An 18,458-nucleotide genomic window follows, 5' to 3' on the forward strand; every position below is an offset into this window, starting at 1 on the left:
GTTTACTTATGCTCATTAGTTTCATCTTCACCTTCTCTTCTATACTACATAGACAACATTCTAAATACACCATGGTCTTCTGACATCTAGCTCCTTTCCATATTCGCCTATGCGCTCTGATAGCCTAGACCTATTTGTGGCTCCAAACCTTAGTCCAACAAACCCTAAAATCAAAATTTTCACCAACACACAAAGAATTATACATATCTATCCTAAAATTTATTTGCTTTAAATTCATTTCACTGATAAAAAAGTTTGATAGATCCCTCTCTTGCTCAGTAGGGCTAGCTACTAAGCTAAAGTCATTTGCGGTTACCCTACTCGTTCTCCCTTTTAGCCTAGGAAATTGTAAGGGACTAACAGATTCTAAGTGGCCATTTCGATAACAAAAGTTGCAATGTCTATTACTATTCTTCCCTTTGTTTTTATTTTCCTTATCATTTTGTTGAATTAATTTTTCATTTTGAGATTGAAATTTCTTAGGACCCTTGTTTGGTTTAAGACCATTCTTTTTAGGATGCCGCTTCTTAGGATTCTTTGAAATTGATTGTTGCTCGATGCTAAGGATTTCTTAGAAGAGTTTCCAAGATTAAGAATACCAAGATGTAAGATTTTTTCTTGTTATCTTATTAAAGAATCACAAAAGGCATCAAAAGAGGGAGACTTGTAGTCTTGTCCTTGAGAAATAAAGGTTTCTCTGGTAGAATGAAAGGTGGAAATAAACACAAAGTAGGCTGGTCCCAACTTCGTAAGAATGGAATAGATAAGGCTACTATATTCTTTTTGAACCTTAACACCTTCCAACAGAAGTCTAAGGGTCTTGAACTTGGACAAATAATATTCAATACAAAAAAATTTATTGGGGTCCAACCTAAGCATCTCATTTTCGAGTCGATTGGCTCTAATTTCATTTTTAATTCCAAAAAATTTAGTGAGCCATTTCATTGCTTCATTAGGGGTATCAAATTCTGTGATATGGAATCTAAGATCTGGAGAAATAGACATCCCTATCAACCCACATTCTTGATCTTGCCTATTTTCCCATTTGACTACCTTATCTTCATCTTTAGGTTTATTTTCCTGGCCTAAGGTTATTTGTAAAGACCTTTACTTCTAATTAAATCCACAATGTAGGACCACCATTGGAAGTAGTTGGTGATTTCAAGAATAACTTGGCATGGACTTTCCATTTAACATAAACTGAAGCTGTAGGTGCTAAAACTAAGTGTTCCAATGGAAAGATCTCGAAAAATTAGGCCAATTTAGAAAAAACAGCTCTAACAACAACTTCTGGATGAAGAAGTTACGACCTTTTGAAGAAAAGTAGTTGAAGATGTCGAGGAAGTGCATGAATGTGTGGAATTGAAAGATAATATTATATTTAAAAAAATCCCCCCCCCCCATTTGCAAACTTAATCTAATTATCTCACTTAAAAAAATAAATTATGTGATCCACTTTTATAAATAAGTGAAAGTCACTTTTACAATGGTACTTTATGAGCTACCCACTAAATTGTAACTTAAATAAAAGATAAAGAGACTTTAGAATTATAAGTGACTCACTTTTTATAATGGGTGAAAACACTTTTACATAAAGTGACTTTAAAATGAAAAAGTAACTCAACACAAACTTAAATAAAGGATAAAGAGACTTTTGAATTATAAGTGACTCACTTTTTATAATGGGTGAGAACACTTTTACATAAAGTAACTATAAAATGAAAAAATAACTCAACAAAAAGAAAGATGAACTCAAGACCTCTATTCTTATAAATTAAATTTGGACCAAGTGAGCTAGTTTAAAAGCTCAGTAATTTTTGGAAAAGAGGAAGGGTTTTTTATTTTTTTCTTTTTAGTCACTAAATCTTTGGGGTGCATGCTTACCCAAAAAACCCACACAACCCAACACGAACATACAAAAAAACTAAACCTTATGTTTTGAAGTTAGATTTTCCAGAAGCTAAATATTTTCCTCCATATTTCTAATTTTCTGAGATCACACTAAGATGCAGAAGAAAAGAACATACACATGAGAAAAATCGTACATTTATGTTTCTGATTTGCCTAGATTGCACAGAGTCATGAGGAAAAGAGCATACGCAGAAACGAAATCTATAGATTAGGTAAGAAAAAAACAGAGAGATAAATAAAGCAAAATAAACAAAGAGATAAATAACTAGAACTGCAAATAAAGACTGTATACCTCCACATCTTAAAAATCACTTAGCTAGGGCTACCAAAAACCTTTCCACCTGAAACGAAAGGGCTTCCTCACTGGAACAAATTCTCCTAACAAATAGAGTAGTCCTATCAGCTTCAAATCAATCATAAATAGTAGATCTAGGAAATGATAGTCGGATGCAGTTGTACCGGCTTCCGATTTAGATCACCAATGGATGCGACCCTTAAATAGCTCTAATACCATGTAGAAATGTATAGGGTAAGCTCCTCAAATATAACACCAAAGGAAACTACTCACAAATAGATCACAGATCAATACACCTTTATTCTTGACATGGTTAAAACCCTCAAAGAGGGAAATAGTCCATGGCCTCAGCCAATGAGGCCACTTCAGGTAATTTATTAATAAAAGAAAGAAAATTTACATAAGTTTCTCTCATGAAGGGTCACCCTACAAATGACCCTCCATACTCTTTAACTAGAGATCATGGACCAATCGGGTGTTAAGCCATGGATCAAGTGTTGCTAATACCGAGGAGAGAATCAACCATCAGATCACTTCATGTCTAGAACATATCGTAACCGTCAGATTGTAAGTGAAAATGTACATAGTAAAGAAATACACATTACTTAACTTTACATTAGAATAAGTTATACTTAACTATTTCCTATGTGTCGGAATATCCTAACAGGAGAAAGTGAAAGTAGACTTTGATAAGATCATAGTAGAAGGAATTATTGAACCTTTAGAAGAATCAAAATGGGTGAGTCCTATGGTGGTGCAAGAGAAGAAGTCTCAATGAGAAATTAGGATCTATGCTGATTTGAGAAAGTTGAATTATGCATGTTTACATGATCCATTCCCTACCCCTTTCATAGATGAAGTGATGACAATGTAGGAGGTTAGGAAGCTTTCTCATTTACAAATGGATTCTTAGGTTATCGTGAGATTAGGATTAAACCTAAAGATCAACATAAGACGACATTTGCTACAGAATGGGGCTCATAGAAACACACAGTAATGCCTTTTGGATTAAAAACTTCCCCTGCTATATTTTCTAAGGTGGTCATTGCAACTTTTAAGGAATACATCCACAAGTTTTTAGAGGTATATTTTGATGATTGGCCAATATTTGATTTGTTGACAAAACATGTTGGAAGTTTAAGAATTATGTTCGAGACATGTAGACAATATCAGATCTCTTTGAACCTAAAGAAGTGCATATTTTTTGTACCATTTGACATATTGTTGGGACATATTGTCTGTAAGAAAGGACTCATGGTGGACACTACTAAGATGGCTATCATTGTGAACTTGCTTCAAGCTAATATAGTAAGACAACTTTGCACTACATTAATACATGTTGGATATTATAGGAAGTTCATTAAGAGGTATGCCCATATCACTATGACTATGGATAATTTTTTTAAGAAGGATGTAACTTTTGAGTCGAATGAAGAATATCAAAAGATTTGTGACATATTCAAAAAAAAATGGTGGTTGCACCTATACTACTGTTCCCTGATAAGAATAAGGAATTCCATGTCCATGTGGATGCCTCTTGTATAACTTTGGGAGTGGTACTAGCACAACCTGGTGGAGGAGAGATTGATCATCTTATAGTTTGTTATTTGGTGCGGGATCCCCAAGGGCCGTTTTGGTGCTTAAAACCCATATTTTAGTCCAATTTTGTAATCCAAGTGTAAAGACTCCACATTTGGTGGCCGCGAAGCACGAAGATGTTAAAGAGTCATAGGGTTGTCTGCCCTTATTTTGGAAATGTAATTTCGGTTGTAAAGGATCTACCCATGGTCTATGGACCATGGGATTGTCATAGCGGTAGAGAAGAAGTCTATGTTTGGATTTTAGTGTAGGTAGAGGCTATGCAGCTGAGTGCGCATAGGCTTAGAAGTCCGCGACTTAGTGCGTGGACACCCACAGCTGAGTGCGTAGGGTGGGTCGAGTCTGTAATTGTTCAGAGTTATTAATAAAGAGAAGTATTCTACAATTTTTGCATCTTTATTTCTTGTTTATGCATCTAGTTATGTTGGGTATGAATTTCACTTATAATGCTTATATGATGGACGAATATATGTGATTGTGTTGTTTAAGTAATGCAAGTAAGAACTTCTGTTTACACAGAGATAACTAAGATATGTTAATAAGACAAGTAATATACTTAGCGTAGTTTGGGAGATATCACAGCTCGTTGCCATACCAATGCAAAAGTATATTAGCCCCTAGTTAAGGCTGCACGAAAGTCGATTTTATCCTTTCGCAAATGTACTGAAGGTTGGAACATAGGGCTAAGTAACTTATGCGAAGGCAGGTATAGCCGGAATGAATCGACATCACAACCATCTCAACGGTGTGGAAACATGGTTCCAGCATCCCCCATACTACTTCAGGTGAGACTTCAGTCCACGCTCTGCGGGCTGATGCCAAACGGGCTAGAAGTGTAGGGATTTGTTTGGCTAACTAACGCTGAACCTTGGTTAGGCCCCTTCAAGCCAACAAATGGTTCCATTGTCAGGACCAGAATCTGCATAACAGATGTGTGATTTCGTATCACTAGAATCCAACTAAGAAAGAAATTGAAGGCTAGTTGGACAGAAGGATCCACACGTTCACAGAATAGGAAAATAGAAACCCACTACTATCGAAAGAACAGTTGCTAGACAAGTACCTATATATGAAGATCGACAAAATATATTTCACATCCTTTCCTACAAAGCTATACGAGTCGATCACAAAGCTAGCAAATAGCCAAGGAAGGTGGAAACTTGACGATCCTATTGTGTGGACCCCAAAGCTAGTGTGAAGGTTAGAAGCATCAGAGGATAAGATTTTCTGTGTTATTGATCATTGGCTTGATTGCATCATAGGAGGAGTTGTGACTGAATTCGCTATTGACACCTCAATCAGGTATCACGAGGTAGAGTGATTCTTTTTCAAAGGACCACGAGGTAAGTACATAAAATATTTGAATACTTGGATTAATATTTTGTTGTACAAAAAATGCATTATCCATCTACCTTTATTTTCAGGACTATGCAAAGCAAAAGATTTTACAGAAATGAAGGAAATAAGGGCCTAGAGCATAGCCCCTTGATTTCACCTCTGCGAGGGGACAAGGAAGGGATCATGAAGGTCTCTCCAAAAAGTGCTATTCTATTGATAAAACAAGGATTCCCATGAGACCGCTAACCATAGAACCACTAGATTCACCGCCATTACCTCCAACTTCACCCGTACCACCTTAACCTCTACCGATATTCAGTATGGCAAACACACTGAAGTTTCCTTTGTTAAAAGGCTTGGGAAATGAGGACCCGAACTAATTCTGGTTCATTTTGAGGGCTGCATGGGAAGCTCAAGGTGTTACAGATGACAATATAAAGAAAGCAACACTCTTTAGCACTCTGTAGGATTGCACATTTACCTGGTATATTAAGTGCTCCAATGATAACCCGAATGCTAGAGTAGCGGACATCCAAGCAGCACAAAATAGGGAATTTAGCAGGCCTAAATCTGAAGCGCAGTAGACTGTGGGATTTAAAGAGATCGCGATGCAACTAGGTAATATGCCTTGGGAACTATATCAGAGGCTAAAATGTACAATTCGCGAAGCCGACATGAATTTGACAGATGGAAAACATCGCGAGTGGTTTGTGGCTTCACTACTACCACACTTAAGGAGTGCACTATCACTGCAAAAGATAAGAACTCAGGCAGAGGCCTTGGAGATTGCCATGAGATTACATGAGACTCTGATGTAAGATCCTAATATAGGAGTTCAGTCGATCCATGTGCAACTGAAGAATTTGTGCCTTGAGATGCAAAGCTTGAAGTAGGATAGGACGGTTCGGCCAGAGGTGCGCGAAGAGGTATGGTGTTTGAAATGCATGAGTTAGGGTCATGACAAAGACCATTTCTCAGTATTTACAAATTACCTTGCAAGAGGAGGATCAATTCATTTAATGCTGGAAGCTCAAGCAGGACCTAGCATGACACTTTCCTTATGGTGCACTATCTATCAAGTAGTCGGAAAACATACCACCAATAAATTTCACTTGCTACAGAAGTATGTGCAAACACTGCAACAATTGTTTTGCAACTTTTGTAGGTTGGTAGGACATGATGAGCGTACTTGCATGAGCTATGAATTGATGATGGACAGAACTCCCACCTACACAGTTCAGGCTAAAACGTGACCCCTTGACCAGAATGTATGGATGGCACAGACATGATTTTAGGGGCACGGATGAGGCTAGGGCAGAGGAGGACCTTGTAGAGATCGCTGATAGTTGATTTGCTACAATTGTAGAGGACCAGGATGCTATGCCCACGATTTCATTAATCCAATGTGCCCATTGTGAAAGTATTACATGTTGTTTGATCATGAAACATAAGGTTGTCCTATGTTGATAGCTAGGATACGTGACAAAGGGGCACTATAGCCTCCCCCGACTTAGAACCTGTAGGTGATGAGGTCTGAGCTGCGCAAGGAAGATCCAAATGTAAATATAGTGCTCTGGAGTGGAATCACGACAGGAGATGAAAAGGGGAAAGAACCAGAAGATAACATATGCATTCAAAAATCCCCGAAGAAAGAAGTTGAGTTTGATTTGGAGTGCGCTCATGAAGCATTCATGGAAGCTAAGAAGAGCTTCACTATGGCCTCCAATTCAGGAACAAAAGATAAGCATGAGACGTAAATGGACCCCTCTATGCTCACAACTTTCCAGGAAAGTTGTATGAAGTTACTGCATGATGCTAAGGCTATAAAAGGGCTACAAGAACTAATAAATAGATGTGTTGGAACCCCGCCAGGTGAACTGCGCGTAGTGTGAAAGATTGGCAAGCATAAAATAAGGACGGGACGAGAGATGAGACTGACCGCATAAATAGGATAGTATGAAATGGATTAGGTCATTTTTGACCTAGGGTAAAATGTGAATTTCCTACCAAAGTAGACTTGTGAGTGAATGGGGAGACTTGTGCTATAATGGTCTCCAATTCAGCTAAGGATAGCAAATCAATAGAAAATCATACCCATGGGGTAGCTACAGAGAGTGACTTTGGATATTGGGGGAGCAAGTGTGCTAGGAGATTTTGAAGTAATAGAGATTGTGGATGATAGCAATCCCTACCTTGTGCTCCTGGGAATTGGCTGGGCTACTGATGTGAATGGGGTAATCAGCCTAAAGAAGCGGATGATAATCTTTGATAAGAGATCACTACGCATAAAAATACATCTGGATCCTGCTGAAGGATCACACTCTATGGAACCAATCCGCAACTATGAGAGTGATGATTATATGGAATGAATCTATAAGATAACAGCGTAAGACCAATACTAGGTGAATCACACCACGGATGGATAGATTACATGGGATAGCGAGAGTTCCTGCACTTCAGATTCTGATCAAGAAATAGAACGCTTCCAGAATCAGTTACATGAAGTAACTATGCTGAATTACAATATGATGACCTGATAGTTGTGTTTTGTGTCGTACGAGGTAAGAAATATTCCTACTTATGATGGTCTAAATGAAATAGATACCTTTTCAGATGCATTTAAAGGGATGTTCTGGAAAAGCAACGCTTCTAGGCCTTGGACTGGGTACTGCATGCTACGCCAATAATATGGTGGGATATGCACAAAGAAAGCTTTGATGATTGACATGAATGTAGGAGGATGATGATAGCACGATTTGGGAAACCTAATATGCGGTTGACATACAAGTATGATGGATAGGATGATCCATGCATGCATCTAGCCAAATGGACGTAGGCCTATGGAGAAAAGCCACAACCTGAGTGGGTGCACCTGTTCTGTCATACCTTGGATGTTATCCCAATGAATTGGTATATATAAACAAAGCTCTACCATGGGACAGGTGAATGGGGTATCCTACACGAAGGATTCATGATGACATTCAGTTTTCAAGATGGATTTGACAGTATTGATGAAGTGCTACAAGAGGTGAAATCAACCATCTTTAGGATACCGCAGGATCCTTTCGACTTGATTCAACCTGAATGGGCTACTCAACTGAGTTACATGCTGGAATGCTATAATTTAACTATTGAAGAGGAGGAAGAAGACTTATAGAAGATAAACATTCTAGAAATATAAGGTCGTCGTGAGGTTCAAGGACCGCAAATTGAGAACCCTGATATAACCGCGTCGATGACAACTAAATAGGTGAACATTGGTATAGAGGCAGAACCCAAATTCACAAAAAATGGAGACTACTGGGATGATGCAATGGTGGATAAGGTCGTTGAATTACTCCATGAATATCAGGACTTATTCCTTACCAAGTTATGGATCTCGAAGGAATAATCAAAGATCTAGGAGTGATAAAGATCACATTAAAGCCCGATGCAAAGCTAGTTAAGCAGAGACCTTACTACCTAAATCCGAAATACAAGAAGAAGGTCCAATTAGAGCTAGATAAAATTCTAGCAGTAGGCATCATTGAGCCTATGGAAGAGTCTGATTGGGTAAGCCAAATGGAGGTGCAAGAGAAGAAGCAAAAGGATGAAATAATGATATGCATGGATCTCAGAAAACTGAACGACACTTGTGTGCATGATCCTTTCCCAACTCCATTCACGGATGAAGTATTGGACAATGTAGGTGGCCAAGAAGCATACTCCTTCACTAAGGGGTTCTATGGGTACCACAAAATCAAAATCGTGCCAGAGGATAGGAGAAAGATAACCTTCGTGACTGAGTGGTGTTGCTTTCAATATATTATAATTCCATTTTAATTGAAGAATGCACTTGCTATCTTTTCACGCATGGTTGTTGTGGCATTCAAGGAATCTATTCATTAGTTCTTGGAGGTCTATTTTGATGATTGGACTGTACTTGGGTTGGTTAAGCACCATGTAGCAAGCTTGCGCTTGATGTTGGATACCTGTCAAAGATACCAGATCACAATGATTCTGATCTTGGGAGTATCGAACAGTGTGAAACAGCTGCATGCTACTTTTGGACATACGAGATATTACAGAAATTTTATCAAAGGTTATGCCCAGATCACTGCACCGATGGAAAAATTGTTGAGGAAGGATGTCACGTTCTACTGGAATGATGACTATAAGAAAATATTGGATATATTGAAAGAAAAGATGGTTACCGTGTCAAATTGTAGTCTTCCCAAACTGGAAGAAATAGTTTCATGTACATGTTGATGCGTCATGTATAATGTTGGGGGCAGTACTAACATAGGATGGCGAAGAAGGTTTGGACCACCCTATCACATTCACAAGCCATAGATTATCCAAATAAGAGAACAACTATTCCACCATTGAGCGCAAACGGCTAGCTATAGTGTACACACTCCAGCAGTACCGAAACTACTTGCTAGGAGGCCACTTTAAGATGTATATGAACCACTCCACGCTGAAGTACCTGGTCAATAAGCTTCTGTTTGTGGGTAGAATTTGCAGATGGTTCTTATTGTTCCAAGAGTACGATTTTGAATTTGTTGTGAAGCCTGGACAATTGAATGTGGGGCCAGACTATCTGTCGCGCATCGAAACAGGAGAGGAACCTACTAATTTGGATGAAGGATTACGTGATGCATAGCTCTTTGTTGTGCACGTCGCGAATGGACATTTCAAGGATATAATACACTTTCTAACAATTGGAACTATGCCAGAAGGATACTCTATCCAGAAAAAGAAGGAATTAGTGGTGGGTGCGATAAACTTCTCTGTCATTGATGGGTATCTATACAAGATGGGGAATGATCAAATACTGCGATGGTATGTACCTGAGTTTGAACGAAGTAGCATACTTATGGGGGCTCATGGGGGTGCTACAGGAGGATATTATGTAGGAAGAGCAACTGCGCAGAATATTCTACACGTCAGGTTGTGGTGGCCAACCTTCATCAGGATTCAAAAGCATATTGTAAGGCATGTGATGTATGTCAAAGAACAGGCAAGCCATCATGGAGGAACAAAATGCCTTTGAATCCACCAATAACATTGCAACCCTACAAAAAGTTGGCAATAGATTTGGTAGGATATCCAGTTCCAAGGAAAAATAGGCACGGGGTACATTATCACTGTGACAGAGTACTTGACTCATTGGGTAGAATCGTAGCCGATGAAGGATTGCACAGGTGTGACTACCACAAAGTTTCTATTTGAGCATGTACTGATGTGATATGGATGTTCAAAGATCTTGATGAGCGATCAAGGTACACACTTCCTGAATGAGACGATCAATGCACTAATGGAGGAATTTCATGTGTATCACCAGAAGAGCACACCTTGACACCCACAGGCTAATGGGACAATCGAGGCATTCAACAAAATTCTTGAAACCGCACTAACCAAGGTATGCAATGCTCAGCAAAGTCATTGGGACCTACGCATACCTCTAGTATTATGGGCTTATCGTATGTCATGAAAGAAGTTAATGGGATAAACACCATTTAGGCTAGTATACGGGGTTGAAGCGGTTATGCCTATGGAATACATCATGCCTATTATGCACATAGAAGTGCTCATAGGTATGATGGATTGTGTAACACTAGAAGAGAGGCTTGTGCAGTTGGATGAGCTTCAAGAAGAATGATTTTTGGTTGGATTTCATGAGTAGGTCCAAAAGTAGCGTGAAAAAGCGTGGCATGATTGACACATCAAGATATGCACATTTAAGGAAAACGATATAGTTTTTTTGTATGATAGTAAGTTCGATAAATTCCCTGGAAAATACAGGATGCACTGGTTAGGGTTGTATGTTATTAAGGAGATTACCGAGGGTGGCATGGTCCAGTTGGTTAAGCTGATTGGAGATCCCTTCCCAAGAAAGGTGAATGGTAGTTGATTGAAGCATACACTGGTGGCCTGACCATTTGACTAGGCGATAGAAGCACATGGTTAGTCCTCCAAGTAGCTGAAAGGAGGTGCGAGAATATAAACTACATTGCCTAAGTTGGGGAGTTGCATGATTTCAGGATAGTGCAAAACAGTGAAGTGTCACAGTGTCTGTGACAGTGCGAAGATAGTTGTGCTAGCATGCAGGACTAATGGAAAGTGACCGTTAAAGTCACTATTCATGATTTGATGGTCTATTCGAGGTGGAATAGAGTGAGCGGCAGGCATTTAAGGCAAAATTTATGGGTTAGATTCTTGAAAATCTATCACCAATCTAGCATTAATGGGACGAATGTGGGGGGAACGGTCGAATTTGAATTCAAAAATCCCTATAAATTTCAAGTGGTTGTCTAGTGAAAAACACTTGGCATTTTAAAAATTCTATTGTTGTGCTATCAATTGTGTATGGACCTTTCAAATTTCGAGGCTTTGAGAGAAATTTCAGTGTTTGGGAGATTTCCGAAGGAGACAGAACACCTCCTGACTAGAATGATGTTGATGCCCAAGGAAGTCGCACAATAAATTGTGATAGTAGAAGCCCTAGAGAGCCCAGAGTGATAGTTGAGGTCCCTAAATCACCCAGAACATCGAGACCTAAGAAGGATAAGAAGTCTATGATTCTGGTGCACATCTCACCAAGAAACCCACAGAGGACCAAGCTCACCTTGCAAGAAAATGGGAAGGTCTTAATTTGGAGGCCAGCGAGAAAGAATTTGAAGAAATCCTGGTGGACGAGTAGGACATTAAAATTGAAGTTGAAACCCAGGGTGCGGACCCTATTACCCAAATACCAGAATATGTTCCTCCGTGCAAGGGAAAATCCAAGGTGCTGAAGGGCATAGACGAGAGCAAGAGCTCCCTGTAAACTCCATTGCTCCCAGATGATATTGTTTTTGAGGGGCCGCACTTAGTTTGGGTTCCTATCCTAAAGTTTGAAGATTGGGACCTCGCAGATCATGAGAAATTCCAAAATTTAATGACTAAGTAGCTAATGTGCCACTGGATTGACACGATGACTAGAAGGATTGAACTGGAGTTGTGCACAAGGGTCAAGGATGTAGATAAATCTAGGTTGCTAAACCTTCTTTGGGTGCCACATTACCACCATGCCCCAGTGATCATCTTCAACATCAGGCATCTGCTCTTCTCGGTGCATGATGGGTGTTTGTGGCTGGAGGATCCCATTCCCATCACAAACCACTTGATTCATCAGATCAAATGGATTCCTTACTCAGGGGAGGATCCAGCCAATATATTAGAAGGAAAAGGTGGTGAGTTGGACCTTGCAAAAGCGTTGAAGAAGAAGTTCAAGTTGGATAAGAATAAGTGAGGATATGCCATCTCTAGCATTAACAACCATGCAGTCAAGGTCGCAACACAAATACTAGCAGGGAAGGTGATGTAGAAGTGTCGTGTGGATGAGGTGCCCATACCTATGATTGCGCTGGCACCCCAATGTGCTGAAGTAGTCTAGCTCACCTGGGAAAATTATTTATGCGGTGAGTTCCATGACATTTGTCATGAGGCACAAGAGAAGGGCAAGATATTTCACTACGTGTGGCTCATGCTATCGATCGTACTGGCGGCATGGGAGCTACCTGAAGATAGCTAATTACCTTCGATTTCTCTAGACCTTCGAGGGGTAGAAAAGTATGCTTCACTATGGGTGACCAAGGACATGCAACGAATAAAAGAAAGAAATTTATCTTTTGGATCTTGTTGGAGATGAGTATCCAAATGGGGATTAATGGCAAGCTATGGTTTCCACCCACGATATACACCAGTTTGCAGAGCTTTGTGGAATTCAAATCAGATTTGCACCATGTCTTAATCAGGGCGTAGAAAGACCCTACAAAGACATGGCATAACCTGCCATATCTGGTGACTAACGATGTAATTCTCACAGTCCTCAAGTCTTGGCCACTGGAGTGGCATGCTCTAACTGACTCCGCAATGGAAATGGACAAGTTTTTCACATAGCACAAGAAAGAAACAAAGATTCAAATGGCACAACTAGCAGAGAAGTGTATAAAAGAGGAAGCAAAGGCTTAGGCCTAGACAGAGTGCGATTCCATGAAATTGGCAGAACAACAGAAAAAAGGAGGAGAAGAGCGCAAAGGAAAGAAGTCACCTTCCCTTGGAACTAAGACGATGTCCACCCAACTCAACCATCCATAATCGCGAGAGTAGGAAGTGCCACGAAAGAAAACGATGGAATCAAAGACATGCTTCGACCCAATCACCCTCACCAAGGGGGATTTGCATGATATCGGAGAAATGGTGAGGGATGTCACCACAGAGCCCTCGAATAGTTTGAAGAGTAGGAGCAGTTGGTATTGGGGGCTCTCCAAACAGAGCTACATGAGTTGCAGGTTAACATTTCAGAGGCTAGCACGGTGTCCACCAACCTCACGATCGACACTTCAGCTGCCGAGGAGATGTTGTGCATAAGGGTGACCAACATGATAGTGCTACTAGATGGGGCACTTACTATAGACAATGAGGCCGACAGGCCCATGGTCAGCACCTTGAAAGGGGTAAGATTGAATATGGCCACGCTCCCTTGAGAGACTCTGTACCTCTTGCAGGATGGAGTCATCATGGAACTTAGGGCCTGGAAGGGTCGTTCTTTGCAATTGATGAGTGAGTAGCACATTAACATCAAGTATTTGGCCCTCCAGCACAACGAGTCAGTGGAGAAAAATAAGAAAATAATGCAGGTAGTGGAGGAAGCCTACCAAATGGTCCCGGAGTTGGAAATTCAGGCAGAAGAATCAGTAGAGGCATGCATCAGTAAGTTGGCCACAGGTGTGCATGACGCTCAAGCAGAGATGGCTTGGGTTCATTTGGAGTTGAACCTATAAATTGTAGAATTGTAGTTGATGGCTCAACCCTCAAATTCATCGAGAGTTAGGGAACAACATACCACCATTGTTACAACAGCAATAGTGGTAGTTGATAGTGTAGTGGCAGACTGCATGCAAATTTTTGAAAAGTCATTCAAGGTCCTAGCTACCCTACAGGAGGACCTCAATGTAGAGCACCTGGAGACAAAAGCGCAAAAGCTACAACAAAAGTATGAAGAGGTGAAAGGGACCGCACAGATAGTTGCCCCTACACAGAGGCTTGCACGAATGCAGGAGGCAAAGGCGCTCAAGGAACAGATGGAGACTGCTCAGCATAAAGAAGAAGTCTTAAAAGTGAACATACAACCATGGATAAACAAGGCTTATGCCATCACAACCTCCATTGAAGGAAATATTGCACAACTATAGGTAGCTCAGCAGAAGATTCAGGGCAGTAGTTCAGCAGTAGTCACCAAGCACCGAGTGGAACAAGTCCAATAGGCAGTCGCTCAGTGTGCTGCTGAGGTTGTGTTCATCCAAATGGAGCTGGGATATCTTCATGCTAAGGTCTCCGCACCTATAGAGTGACTCGAGGGTGAGTCACAATGTTTGTGTTGGGGACTTATTGGGCATGGGATCCCCCAATGGTAGTTTGGGGCTTAAGGCCCATACTTTGGTCCAATTTTCTAATCTAAGTGTAAATACTCCACATTTTGTGGTCACAGAGCACGTAGATGTTAAAGAGTCATAGGGTTGTCTGCCCTTGTTTTGGAAATGTAATTTCGGCTGTAAAGGATCTACCCCTTGTTCGCTGACCATGGGATTGCATAAATAGACCTAAGATCTAAGTAGTTTTAAGAGGGAGAAATAATCATGAAGGATTGAGTGCTAGCGGTAGAGTAGAAGTCTAAGTTTGGGTCGTAGCATAGGTAGAGGCTATGCAGCTAAGTGCACAGAGGCCTAGAAGTCTGAAAATGTGTGTGTGGACCCCTGCAGCTAAGTGCGCAGGGCAGGTCGAGTCTGTAATTGTTCATAGTTAACAATAAAGAGAAGAATTCTACAATCTATGCGTCTTTATTTCCTGTTTATGCATCTAGTTATGTTGGGTATGAATTTCACTTATAATGCTTATATGATGAGCGAATATATGTGATTATGTTGGTTAAGTAACGCAAGTAAGAACATCTGTTTAGGAGAGGATAACTAAGATATGTTAATAATACAGGTAAGATACTTAGTGTAGTTTGGGAGATATCACAGCTCACCACCCTAGCAGCATGAAAGTATATTAGCCCCTAGTTAGGGCTGTGCAAAAGCCGATCGTATCCTTTTGCGAAGACACTAAAGAGTCAAACATAGGGCTAAGAAGCCTGTGCGAGGGCATCTATAGACATAATAAACCAACATCACAACCATCTCAAGGGTGCAGAAACTTGGTTCCACCATCCCCCTATTAGAGTTGGTCTTGTTAGTCCTCCATCAGAGATCAGAACTCTTTTTTGCATTTCATTTTTAGGTGTCTCGCTCAATTCGCTCAGATGCATTTCGCTAGGGGAATGCCATAATATGACAGAAGGACCTTGTCAGTCATTACCCCTCATTCCTTGTCCTTCTGGCTCAGGTCTGTTCATCAAAATCAAGCCGTAAAGTCGCTTACAGTTCTGTTTTAGTCTCTTGATCAACAAAGGTTATTTTAGTCATCGGGTCTACGGTTTTGCAAATTTGGTCATCAAAATTGTCCAAATGCCAGCAGGCCAAAGGGAGGATCTAAATAAGTTTTCATTTCAGACTTTCATCATCAATAAGGCTCGAGAATGATTCTTCTTCAAAATAGAGTTTTGAAGAAGAAATCGTCAAATTTATTTTTTGTAGTGAATATGTAATTTCTAAAGCTTTCAAACATGCCGCCATCTCTGCAAAAATAGTCAAAGATGCATCATTCAAGTTAGATAATCAGAGGAAACAAAGGAAAAAAGTTTGTTTTCAAATGTGAAAAGAGTTCAAGCCAAAACATTACAAAATGCGTTTGTACAAAGCAGAAATCAAGTTCTCAATTATATATGGTTATTCCGTTGTTTTCACAACGAATCTGCATGACAAAGACCATCATAGAAGTCGAGTTTAAAAGTGGAAGAAGGAATTTCATATTTGAATGCCGAAAATGTGAGCTGGAAGGAGTCGCGGTGCATAGAATAGGTGGCGCGGCACACATGGGCTGCGCGGCACACTGGGCACGACCATCCAGTGTAAAATTATATGGGCACGGCGCATCCAGGAGGCACGGCGCATTGGGTCTCCTGCATAGCGCATACTCTTAAAAGCCCGAAACTGCTAAGAATTGTCCAAATGTGCGAGTTTGCCAGGGATAACAGGCCTAAAGCATGTTACTGCAACCATAATCATGCCAACATCCTGTGGTATGGAGATGGCCGCATTACTAGAAACGATGCAGTTTAATTCTTCTCCTTTTCTCAGTTGTCAAGGCCTGAACTCAAACAGGTTTGGGCTGTAGCAGATTCAAAACGTCAGGGCTTTCTTAGCTTCAAAGAGTTTGTCTTGGCAATGCAGATAATCTCTCTTTGTCAAACTGGAAATGAGATGATATTTTGAAGAATGCAGAACTAGAGAATATTAGCACCCCAGTCATGGAAGGATTGGATGAACTGCTAACAGGAACAGATGGCAGGCACAAGCAGTTTATTGGTTTACATCAAAAAACTCAAAGAAGATACCCATGACTCCAGTAATAGCAATAATTGATGGTCCGAAGAGGCTTTATCGAGAGAAATTGAAGCCATTGGAAGTCACTTATAGATACGATGATTTTGGCTCACCTACAATGACGGATAGTGACTTCGATACAAAACCGATGCTCATGCTGTTGGGTCAATATTCTACAGGGAAGACTACATTCATCAAGCATTTACTAGGAACTAGTTATCCGGTTCTCATGTTGGATCAGAACCTACTACAGATCACTTTATTGTTGTCATGTCAGGTCCCGATGGAAGAAGTATACCTGGTAATACAATTGCAGTGCAAGCAGATAAGCCCTTTAGTGCACTGACCAGATTTGGCTCTGCATTTCTCTCAAAATTTGAGTGTTCACAAATGCCACATCCTCTTTTGGATTATTTTACCTTTGTAGAGACACCAGGAGTTCTTGCTGGAGAAAAGCAGAGAACTCAACGCAGCTATGACTTCACTAGTGTGACTTCGTGGTTTGCAGCAAAGTGTGATCTTATTCTTCTTTTTTTTGATCCTTACAAACTGGATATCAGTGATGAGTTTAAGCGTGTTATTGGATCTCTTCGTGGCCATGATGACAAGATAAGAGTGGTCCTCAAATAAAGCTGATCAAGTTGATACACAACACCTAATGAGGGTATATGGAGCTTTGATGTGGTCCCTAGGGAAAGTATTGAGTACTCCTGAAGTTACAAGGGTGTACATTAGTTCATTCAATGACAAGCCTATAAATGAGGCTACTTTAGGTTCAATGGGGAAAGAGTTTTTCGAGAGAGAGCAAGAGGATCTTTTAGTTGATTTGAAAGACATTCCTAGGAAAGCATGTGATCGTCTTATAAATGAATTTGTCAAGCACGCCCGAGCAGCCAAGATTCATGCATATATTATCAGTCATTTGAAGAAAGAGATGCCTGCTATGTTGGGCAAAGCTAAGGCACAACAACGTCTCATTCAGAATCTGGAGGAAGAGTTCGCGAAGGTGCAAAAGGAGTACCACTATCCAGTTGGTGATTTTCCGGATATTCAACATTACAAGGAAGTTTTAAGTGGATATCAGATTGATAAACTTGAGAAACCTGAACCAAAGATGATTCAAGTAGTGGAAAACATGTTGGGCATTAAAAGGAAAAATCTTTGTTCAAAGTTATTTTTATTAAGAATTAGTGTCTATGCAAACAACAAAAAGAAAGCGAACGGTCAAAGACCGAACACTCAAATTTAAAACGTATGGACACATGTTTCTCCTGAGCCATGTGGTCATCTCCTTATCAGGCACGCGAAGGCTGCTCTTGTAAACCAATACTTTGCTCATAAGGAATAAAGAGCATAATCATACGCTTTGAATTACATGAATCCTGCTAAAGAGATCTATGAACGTGTTGAGAATAATTTAAATGAGTGGGATACACTTGGCATCAAGGGAGAAGAAATCGTCAAATTTGTTTTTGCAATAAATTGGTATTTTAAAGTATTCCATCATGGAGTACTTCGAATGCAGCCTCTGGTTATCTTTCGCCAAAGTCTAACACCATCATCTCTGTAGAAAATCAACCAAGAAGGAGCCATCATTTAAGTCAGAAAGTCAGATGGAAATAAAAAACAGAGTTCACATTTGAAAGGTTCAAAATGCCAAAGTTCTACATTATTGGAAAGAGAATTTTCCAAGTGAAATCAAAATCCTTTATGTATATGAAATATTTTTATGTTTAAATGGTTCATTTGTAAAACAAGTCCTCAAAGAAGCTGAAACAAATTGTGAAAGAATCAAAGGCTGG

At 40.1% G+C, this 18,458-nt stretch overlaps 2 pseudogenes; both read left to right on the forward strand.

Annotated features, from left to right (window-relative positions):
* Positions 1 to 16,593: 16,593 nt before the first annotated feature.
* Positions 16,594 to 17,905, forward strand: LOC149242604 (EH domain-containing protein 1 pseudogene; annotated as a pseudogene).
* On the forward strand, positions 16,670 to 17,286 carry LOC149242605 (EH domain-containing protein 1 pseudogene; annotated as a pseudogene).
* Positions 17,906 to 18,458: the final 553 nt, after the last annotated feature.

Source organism: Pinus tabuliformis, chromosome 8 (assembly GCF_031772625.1).
Source record: "Pinus tabuliformis cultivar Carrire ecotype Pingquan chromosome 8, CPIR1, whole genome shotgun sequence".
Taxonomy (NCBI): Eukaryota; Viridiplantae; Streptophyta; class Pinopsida; order Pinales; family Pinaceae; genus Pinus; species Pinus tabuliformis.